The 10,338-nt window shown below is 48.9% G+C and overlaps 1 protein-coding gene and 1 non-coding gene across 7 annotated transcripts in view; one reads left to right on the top strand and one right to left on the bottom strand.

Annotated features, from left to right (window-relative positions):
- Positions 1-1,877: 1,877 nt before the first annotated feature.
- On the bottom strand, positions 1,878-1,950 carry TRNAV-UAC (transfer RNA valine (anticodon UAC)). The gene has a single exon. It is a non-coding gene; the product is annotated as a tRNA-Val (tRNA).
- Positions 1,951-2,099: 149 nt separating this feature from the next.
- Positions 2,100-10,338, top strand: part of PPEF1 (protein phosphatase with EF-hand domain 1) — a 124,261-nt gene continuing 116,022 nt past the window's right edge. For 4 of the 6 annotated variants that reach the window (XM_081809098.1, XM_081809095.1, XM_081809096.1 and 1 more), the window contains exon 1: positions 4,620-7,289. The gene's annotated coding sequence lies outside the window, so the exon portion shown is untranslated. Of the gene's footprint in view, positions 3,233-3,588; positions 3,951-4,376; positions 4,561-4,619; positions 7,290-10,338 lie in introns of those variants that run through there. The other 2 variants (XM_081809094.1, XM_081809097.1) reach the window with 2 other exon arrangements.

Genomic DNA, 10,338 nt, shown 5'->3' with positions numbered 1-10,338 from the left:
GGTTTAGCAAAGGAAGATACTGGTTTTACTCTATTTTTATTTATTTATTTTTTAAGATGCATTTATTTATTTTGAGAGAGAGAGTGAGCTAGCAGGGGGAGAGAGAATCCCAAGCGGACTCTCCACTGAGCAGGGAGCCAGACGTGGGGCTCGATCCCACAACCTGAGATCATGACCTGAGCGGGAACCGAGAGTTGGTTGCTCAACCGACTGAGCCACCCCAGGCGCCCCTATGGTATCTTTAAATCTAAGAGAAACAGTGGAGGGCAAGAGAAACTACAATCAGAAGACCCAGGTCTTAATCCTTTCTTTGCCATCGACTTCTCGGGGGGTGACCTTGAGCAATTTCCTGCCAAATCAGCACTAACATTGTCAAATTCTATGAAAGGGACATGGATTTCCTTCTTGGAAAGCAACTTGGCATCATGTTCATACCTATTCACTCAGGAAAATACTCAGTTTGGGAGGGGGAGATGGTTACACACAAAGACGTACCTTGCTTTGTTATTTATAATAACAAAAAATAGGACACAATCTACACGGCCAAGGTCAGGGGGTTCAATGTAGCAGGTAGAGTTAAGAGCACTGATTCCCGTGCCAGACTGGGTGCAAATCTCAGCTCAACCACTTGTCATGTGACCTTGGGCAAGTTACTTGAGGTCTCTGTGCCTCAACTTTCTCATCCATAAGATGATGATGATAATAATGCCTACTTCATAGAGTCAGTTTGATGTTCAAGTGGGGCGATTACATATATACTTAAAACAGTGCTAGACATAATTAGTTATTATTATTATACAGCCACTAATAATAAAGTTGATGGGTAAAAAGGGGAGTTGTTTAATGAGTACAGAGTTTCAGTTTTGCAAGACGAAAAAGTTCTGGAGATCTTTTTCACAACAATGTGAATATATTCAGCATTACTGAATTGTGCACTTAAACATGGTTAAGATGATAAAAAATAAAACAAGTTAATGAAACGATTGTGATAATAGGGACAAACGTGTGTTATACTCTTGATTTAGAAAAGGATGCAAATGTACACATTGTATGAGCCAAACAATGTGGAAAAATGCAGAGAAAAATACCGAGTTTCCCCTTCCCTTTTTGGTTTTGGGCCACCACGATTCCACCACAGCCCCCAGGGTCCCAGACACCTTCCCTTCATTCCTCTTGTCAAAGATGAAAAAGGCCAATCTAAAAAGATAATAATGACCCCCCCCCCGAAAGTGTAATGAACTATAAGGAGGAACAAAAAGGAGCTAGAGAAACACTTAGCCATTTAGTCAGTATTTATTAGGTGTCTACAAGCCCGACATTTACTCTGTACCGTGTACAGATTCGTCATTACACAGAGGAAGGTCTATTCAACAAACCCCACTGCTGTATTAAAAAGTAAAGGACTAATTAACCCCTGCTCTGCATTTTAGAGTTTAATGAAAAATTAACCCTTTAATAATAATAATAATAACAATAAACCTGTAATAATTCAACCGCAGTCAAAGCGCTTTTTCATTGCCATATTTCAGTTGGAGGCTTTGGGGCCAGGTGGTCTTGCTTCCTAGGAACTCCGGATTTTCTCAGGCCGCCTTGGCCCCGGGCGGGGACGTCCTCGGGACTATGACACGACCAGGCACCCACCTCTGCTGTTGCTGATGGGAGGAGAGGGTATTTGTCATTAAGCTTCTGCAATAAAAACATATCCCCCCCCCAAAAAAATTAAAAATTAAGAAAAAAAATTTAAATGTCCCCAAACAGAAAAGTAAAACAAATATCATTTTTAAAGGAGTAAGCAAAGAACTTTGTCTTGCTTTCCGTTTTTTTTGCCTGTGCACTCAAATGTTAAAAGTGGAAGAGAAAAAGGAAGCTCGCACCCTTGGTTCCACTGGGGCTCGAACCCAGGACCTTCTGCGTGTAAAGCAGACGTGATAACCACTACACTATGGAACCTCCGCGTTACAAGGTCGCCATCATTAGCTTATTCATAGTCTCGCATCCGAAACAGCGCCTCCGCTCAAAACCCGCCTCTCGGCCGTAGCTCCACCTCCGCCGTGGCCCCGCCCCACCTGCAAGGTAGGGTGTTCGCGGCCAAGGCCCCGGCTCCGCCTGTGGCGTTTGGGCGGCTCGCGTAACCTGCCCGCCACGTTCGTCACCCCTGTGACCAGGGCGAGGCCAGGGCTGGGGTTACCCTCCTGAGAGCCGCCCCGCTAATCACCCGTCCCAAACTTTCTGTCAGCGCGAGGCCGGCGGGACCCGCCCAGAGGGCGGGCGGAAGCGGACCGTGCCGCGGCCACGACCGCTCTAGGCAGCTTCCCTCGGCTGGCGAGGGAGCCGCGCTTTCCCGGTTTATCCCTGGGCCCCCTGAGCCGCTGCCGGCAGCACTGGGGGGCCTTGAGTCCGGAGCGGGGCGGACAGGAGCGCCACTTGGAGCCAGAGATTCAGGCAGCGCGGGGTTTGGGTGTGGGCTGGGGGTCACTGTCATTTTGGCATTTCTGTTGCCAGGGTTTGAAGAGGCCGCTGGTTAGTGGGCCCCTTGCCCGAGGGTGTAGGCTCCTAAAACTCCCCTGACATTTTCACCGCGTTCGTCCTCTCCCGAACCCCCCACCCCCGCCCACGGGGGCTGAAAGTCGCAGGACTTTTGATGGCCCCTATGTGTCTGGGCTGGGGTGGGGATGGGAGGGCCGGTGTAGACGGGCCACCCCTTTACGGCTGGGGGTGATGAAGCGGGACCCGCCGCAAGAGTTGAGGGGCCCAGTGCAAAATGAAAATGCCAGGTTCCTTGTGCATGAGTTATTAGGAACTCCAAAACGGTGAAAAGCAGAGCATTAGACCCAGCGCCGGCCCCTGCGACCCCACAGGTCGTGGCCCGTGAACCTGTCGCTGTGCTTCCGGGACTGTGGGCCCCGATCAGATGCTGGAACCCTCCATTACGAAGGGCTCCTGTGTGGTCTCGCTTTTTAGTTTTCATTGTCAGTGCCGTTTGCCCTCCCCAGTGCCTTTGGATGGATCTTCGTCACCGTCCTAGGATTGCTCACCATCCTCAAGCTGGAAAACCCACTGAAGATCAGGCATCTCTAAGTGCTGAGCTGAACATGGCTGAAGGCTGGGGCTGTCTTTTTCCCTGGCGTCTTCCTCTGAAGCTGGCAGAATGATGGACAGATGGTACTGATTGTATGAAAGCAACCCCTTCAGCCAATTCCTGTCTTCCTGGGAAGACCCCTGGAAGAAACAGGTGGGTGGAAGGCACACTAATCTGGGGGGCATAATCTGGATTCTAGCCCTGCCCTGGTTACTCATTAGCTATGTGCTCTTCAGTTCACCTCCCAAGCCTCAGTGTCCTCCTTTGTGAAATGCGTGGGTTGGACAAGATACCCCCACTTCCCCTCTGGGTCTAAGTGTTATCCCTCCTTTCCGGGTGGGCAAATGAAGGCAGTTACCTGCCATGTATGTTTTCCACAGGAATAGAGGCAGGCCTGCAGCTAGTGCTTGGGTTCTCTACTACCAGGCTTCCTACCTCCTACTGAGCTCCCTGTAATATTCATCATGGGGCCCGTTGCAGAATGCTTTTTTGTTGATGCCTTTCTCCAGGCCTCTTGAGCACTTGATGCAGATGACCACGAGTGGATAGCCACCAGCAGGAGGATGGATTCATGAAAGCTCAACGTTTCCTGCTAATCCATGAACCATAATGACTCCCAGGATGCCCTATGATAAGTATATCCCACCTGTTTCCAAACCTCTGTCAGTGCAGAACAAGGCTGCCGCGAATTAGGCCTGAAATTACACTCACAGCTGTGTTTTGGTTTTTCTCTAGGGAATGCTTTGCTGGTCTTCCAGCCTTCTGTCTGCCCTTGCTCTAAAGGATGGGTTCTCCGAGTGCAAGCTTTGGCCAAGTTCCCACACATACTCCATGTAGAAAAGAGGCTGGTGCCCCCTCTGCTGCATGCCACGTAGGTTTCTGCCTTTAGTGAAAAACTCTTGTGCCTTTTTTCCATTCTGACAAGGAGGGAGACTTTTGTTCCACTTTCCTGCTGCCCTCAAAGTGTAGGCACAATCTCTATTGTTAGTAAAGTACAAGATGGTTTACAAAGCACTTTCACATACACTCCTATGAGGTAGCCGTGCTAAGTATGACTATCTTCATTTTTCGGCTGAGGAAGTTAAAGCCGACGAGTCTGCCTTGCCTGAGACCATTCTGCTTATACTCAGTCTTCTGATACCTAAGTGATTTCAGGAGGCCCATGTCCCCAAAGGCTACATGTTGTTCCCATAAGAGTGCCCTTGGTTTCTTGTAATATTTCATAATGCACCCGGGGAGGAAATGGATACCTTTCATTTTTTCCTTTGTAATTTTATTTCATTTTTTTTTTTTTAAGATTTATTTATTTGAGAGAGAGAGAGAATCTCGAGCCGACTCCCTGCAGAGCGTGGAGCCTAAAGCAGCGCTTGATTCCATGACCCTCAGAGGGTGACCGGAACAGGGGGCTGGATCCCAAGACCCTGAGATCATGACGTGAGCCGACACCAAGAGTCAGGCGCTCAACCAACTGGGCTACCCAGGTGTCCCTCCTTTGTAATTTTTTTTTTTTAAAGATTTTATTTATTTATTTGAGACAGAGAGAATGAGAGACAGAGAGCATGAGAGGGAGGAGGGTCAGAGGGAGAAGCAGACTCCCTGCCGAGCAGGGAGCCCGATGCGGGACTTGATCCCGGGACTCCAGGATCATGACCTGAGCCAAAGGCAGTCGCTTAACCAACTGAGCCACCCAGGCGCCCCCTCCTTTGTAATTTTAAGATGAAGTCCTCAAAAGCAGGAAACAAAAGCCTGCCCAGAAACAACCGTTGGTGACTTTGACCTTGGAAGCGTCAGCATCATGGATAGCCTTTCAGATGGCCACAGTTTTGCCTGGTACTTCAGGCAGTTCAGTCAGATGTGTGAGGCCTGCCCCCCGCCCCCAGGTATGCCCATAAGCATCTGAACAACTGTAAGTCAAATCCATCAACAAACTAGTAAATAAGGACTAGAAGTCACTTCAAACTTTTGAGTCCCCTGATTTCTCGGATGTTTGGTGTGGCTTCCCTAGCGGATGGCTTCACTGATGGAGAGCAACTCAACCAAGGAAACCATGGCCCCAAACACTGAGCTGACTTAGGAAGCTCCGTTTATCTGGTTACATTTAGAAATGGTTATACTCTTTCAGTATCGTGCTCCAGTATTTACTAAGACAACGTCATTACCTTAGTATGTCAGCTCACCTTAATTTCCTCCCTTTTGCAGCTCATCATGTTCGAAACATTTGAAAGTAGCCTATTGGAATGGATATTTGATGTTTGTTGCTCTTTGCCCACCTTCCTTTTCATAGTCATCTACATCCCTCTGTCTTCTTACCCGGCTCAACTTCTGTGGTCATTTTTATCACTCGTGCGCCCTTTTGTTGCTTGTACTTGTTGGCAAAACCACAGTCTGTGAAGTCCAGCTCTCTCCATACTCTGCCCTTGTATATGGCCCCAAGAGGAACACGTATCCAGGTCAACTGATTTCACACTAAATTCTTGACTACTTACCTCAAGTGAACGCTTAATGTAGCCTAGAATCGCGTCTACTTCCCCGTCCATTCATTCCCCTCTTCTCCTAAAGGACAGTTTCATATCTTCTCTCCCTGAACTTCCTGTACCTCCTTCCCAGCCTCACAGCTGATGAACCTGCTTCTTTTTTCAATAAAGAGATGGAAGCAATGAGAAGAGAACTTCCACAAGTCCCCACCACCTCTGCCCACCCGCCGGTATCTGTGCCATCAGAGATCTCGACCAGGCCCCTTCCTGTAGATCAGGGCTTCTCAGCAGCTGTGTTGACATTTGGGACTGAGTAACTCTTGGTCGTGAGGGTCGTTCTGTGCATGGTAGGATGCCTCACAGCATCCCCGGCCTCTACCCACTCGATGCCCCTAGCACCCCTCCCCCCAGCTGTGACCACCCAAAATGTCCCCTGGTGGGGGGCGAAATCTTGGGGGCCATTTGGTAATGTGTGCAGACACTTTTGGTTGTCACAGCGTGGCTGCAGGGGTTGGTGTGCTGCTGACTTCTAGGGGGTAGGGACCGGGGATGCTGTGAAACATCCTGCCAAGCACACAACAGGCCCCCACGGCAAAGCTTACCCAGTCCCCGATGTCCGTAGTGCTGTCGCTGAGAGATCCGGTCCTAGATGAACTGTCTGCATTCCTCTCAAAATCCAGCCCGCCACCTGCTCTTGCCTCCTCCTGGAAATCACTCCAGCAAGTCCCCTTTCTCCTACATCATTATTTACCTTCTCTGTTCTCTCCTTCGGATGAGCCTACGAGCAACGCTGCAATCTCTCTCAGCATTAAAAAGAACTCTTGAGGGGCGCCTGGGTGGCTCAGTCTGCCTTCGGCTCAGGTCATGATCCCTGGGATCGAGCCCCACGTCGGGCTCCCTGCTCAGCGGGGAGCCTGCTTCTCCCTCTCCTGCTCCCCCTGCTTGTGTTCCCTCTCTCGCTCTGTCAAATAAATAAAATTCTGAAAAAAAGAATAAAAAAAATCAACTCTTGATCCCCTTTCTGCCTGTAGCTAGTTTGATTTGTTTGCTCCTCTTTGCAGCAGAACTCCTAGAAAGATGTGTCCATAGGCACTGTCTCCGATTCCTCTCCTTTTGGAAGCACTTTGCCCTCCTGGCTTTTAGGACCCCGTCCTCTCCCGATTTTTGTTTCCTACCTTGGGAGTCACCGCTTCTCAGTCACCTCTGCACTTGGACTTCTTCTCTATTCATTCCCACCCCCTGGACGACCTCATTCATTTGAATGGCTTGAAATAACACCTATAACCTCATTGAGACTTTCCTCCCAAACTCCGAATCTACCTGCTCCACATGTCCATTTAGATGTGTGTCTAATAGGCATCTCAAACCTATCAGAGCTGCAGCGAAGCTCCTGATGTCCACCTTCAATCTGCTCCCCTCTCTCTTCCTTCTGTCAGATCGCAACAGCTTCATCTTTCCACCTATTGAGGCCCAAAACTTTGAATTAGACTTGATTCTTCTTTTCCTCATACCCTGAATCTAATCCTACTAGCAAATCCTATTGGCTTCCCCTTTAGGATCTATGTAGAATCCGATCCGTCACTTTCTGTGTCTCCTCTGCTACCACAGCAGTCAAGGCCATCATCCCATTTGGCCTGGGTCATTGCCAAACACCTCATATCCCGGCCTCCCAGCTTCTGCCCTTTTCTCCCTATGGAATATTCTCTGCACAGTAGCCAGAGTGACCTTTTTAAAAGGTAAGTTGGATCGTCTCACTCCTCTGCTCAGAACCCTCCAATAGCTCCTCACCGTAGCTAGAGTGAAAGCCAAGGGCATACAGTGGCCTGCCAGGCCCTGTGTGATGCGCCTTCTCCCCCGTCCATTACCTCTTGGATTATACATCCTATTACTTTGCCTTTTCTTTTACTGTGTACTCCGGCCACACTTGCCTGCTTGCTGTTCTTCAAACACACTGGGCCTCTTCTGCCTCGGGGCCTTTGGACCTGCTGTTCTCTCAGCCTTGAATGCTCATTCCCTAGGCCATCCCATTGCTCGCTCTCACCTTGCTCAGGTATTTGCCCAAATATCTTGTCAGCAAGGCCTCTCCTGACTGCCCTATTTACAGTTACTCTTCCCCCCCCCTTCTTCACACTGGAAATGCGATATCCCCCTTTCCTGCCTTATTTTGCTTTGCAAGACTTACTGCCATCTCATTTGCTGGATATTTACTTACTCGTTTTGTTGCTTGTCCCCCGCCATCCTGAACTAGAATGCAAGTTCCATGAAGGTGTGGATTTGGTTCTGTTCACTGCTTTGCTCCACAGGGCCTCATACCGGATACATAGTAAGGGTCCAGTAAATATGTCTTGAATGAATCTCTTCAGGGTTGGGAATCTGTTCAGAGCCGGCTCAGTTACTCCCAATCAGAGCTAATCCTGGGGCTTTTCCCTGAACTCCAAGAAGAGACATTTCCTTGTTCCTCGATCCTTGACTTGAACGTGAGATCATCCCGAGGCTGGAGGTTCTGCTGCCCTCACCTGACTATTGCAATGTATCAGACCGGACTCGTAGTCGCATACAGCAGAACCCTCTTGTTCACAGTACTCACTGCTCTTCCCCCTGTGGGATTTTAACACCATTTCCCCCGCCGTAGGCTTGACTGAGTGACTTGTTCGGCCGATTGAATGTGGGCAGAAGTGATGTGTATCGCTTCCAAGCAGAAGTGTGAAGAGCCAGCTTGGGATTCGCTACTTCAGTGTTGCCCTTTGCTATGGGAAAAACAACGCTCAGAGAGAGGTTGTCCTGAGTCTTAGAGAAAAGACCCCAGGTGATGGAACTGCCGCCAACCTACGCTGGCCATGGAATCAGAGTGAAAAGTAAACCTTGATCATTGTAAGCCATGAAGATTTGGGATTGTTTGTTACCAAAGCCTCACATCACCTAACTGGATTCAACACTTCTGCTAGTTTCACAAGAAAATGAGTTTATTAAAGGATAGTTGGTGGTGTACAGTATCTCCAAAAAGGCCTTGGAGACTCCAAAGCCAGGAATAATGTCTTAATCTCACCGCGGGGCTGCACCAGCCAAGACGCCCACTGAGTACAGAGGCAGCAACTCAAGCCAGTGATGGGGCGCCACGCCTCTAAAAACTGAACCCCTCTGTCACTAATGTTGTCACAAGATGGATTTCATAACCCCGTGGCTCCTCGTGCTGCCCTCTTAAGTGAAGTCTCTGGCGGAGCCTAAGTTACCCCCCTGTGCTCTTGTCTGGAGAGAGGCTGGAAAAGCGAACGTCTTGTTTCTCCTTTGAGGAGGTGGGAGTCAAATGCGGGGAATGGAGAAGGGAGTGAGTGACCACAAAGCATGAAGACATCTGCTGCCTGCCTGAAGCCTAAGAATGGAGCGAGGGGTTAGAGCTGAGAAGGAGAACGATTGGATGCCGTCCTGTAAGGCCTCCACCAAGCCATGCCTTACGTACGCCTGTTGACTCCTCAGTTATTGGAAGAAGGCATTCCCGGTTTTGCTTGGGCCAGCTGGGAGTGGGTTCGCTGACGCTCGCGACAGAAGGAGTCCTGATGATTCATGGAAAGTGGATGGGCATCAGCGCAGTGCCTGGCAGTGGGGTCCTGTCTCAGATGCTCGGAAGTTTTGGTTGCCTTCAGTTCCCAGTAAATGGGGAAAGAGCCCCTTCCAGCAGGGCAGGGTTTCGGTGTCATTGTGTCTTGGGAGCCAGCCAGTGGTTCTCAAACACAGCAGGGTACTTGCTCGCCCGGAGCCCAGTAGCCAGGACAGGTGGGGGTCGAGAGTGGGCAACACATCTGGGGTACCGTTGGTTGCTTACCCCCAATTCATTCTTCTTTTCCTCAGTAATAAAGATAAGAATAAACCCTTGTATAGTACTTGCTAGGTATTAGAGACCATTCTAAACTCTTTGCTCAGATTAACTCATTTAATCCACACAGAACCCTGTGAGAAAAGGTTGTCGTGCCTGGCTTATAGATGAGGAAACGGAGGCATAGAATAATTAAGTGACTTGTGTAAGTCATACAGCTAGTAAATAAGGAGCAGGGCTTTACACCAGGCCAGCTAGCTCCGTAGGCTGTATTCAACCTCTACACTGCACTGCCTGATTTTGTTTCATTTGGCAATGTATCCAGCTAAAACAGCTTGATTCCCCAGGCTCCCTTGCAGCTAAAAGAGACTGCACAGCACAGTTCTGGCCATGAGATGTTTGGAAGCAGGGGGGCTTCCAAAACCATTTCTTTAAATGAAGGTAGACTCAGGTGGTATGCGTCATTTTGCCCTTAGTTGTTTGCTTTCTGCCTGGAATGCAAATGTGGATGTTGGAGGTAGAGCAGCTACTTTGTGACCGTGAGTTGACAATTTTGAATAAGAAAGCTACGTGACTCGGCTGAAAGAAAGAAGGTGCCTGGGTCCCAGCCGCAGATTTCGTACTTCCAGATTCTTCGTTTCATGTGAAAAATAAAACCCCTAATTTGTAATGCCGTTGTTTAGTAGGAGTTTCAGTTACATGAAGGGAAAATATATACCTACCGATTCAACATTTCCACATTTCTCACCCTTAGATGTCTCCTATATCATTTTGACAGTGTCTCTGATCTGCCCACCAGTTACTGAGGGGCTGCTCTGTGTCACAGTCCCTTGGCCTGCAATATGTCTAGGAGCACAGTATTGGGTAGTGTGGGAGTTTGGGTTTTGTGTTTTTTTTTTTTTTTTAAGTGTATGAAATGGCCCCATCTCAAGGAGTTTGAAGAACAGTAATTTACCTGAAGGACTGATTTGTTC

Source organism: Leptonychotes weddellii, chromosome X (assembly GCF_054177405.1).
Source record: "Leptonychotes weddellii isolate Sample4059 chromosome X, ASM5417740v2, whole genome shotgun sequence".
Lineage (NCBI taxonomy): Eukaryota > Metazoa > Chordata > Mammalia > Carnivora > Phocidae > Leptonychotes > Leptonychotes weddellii.
The sequence above is the reverse complement of the archived record's forward strand: the minus strand, read 5'-3'. Positions and strand labels throughout refer to the sequence as shown.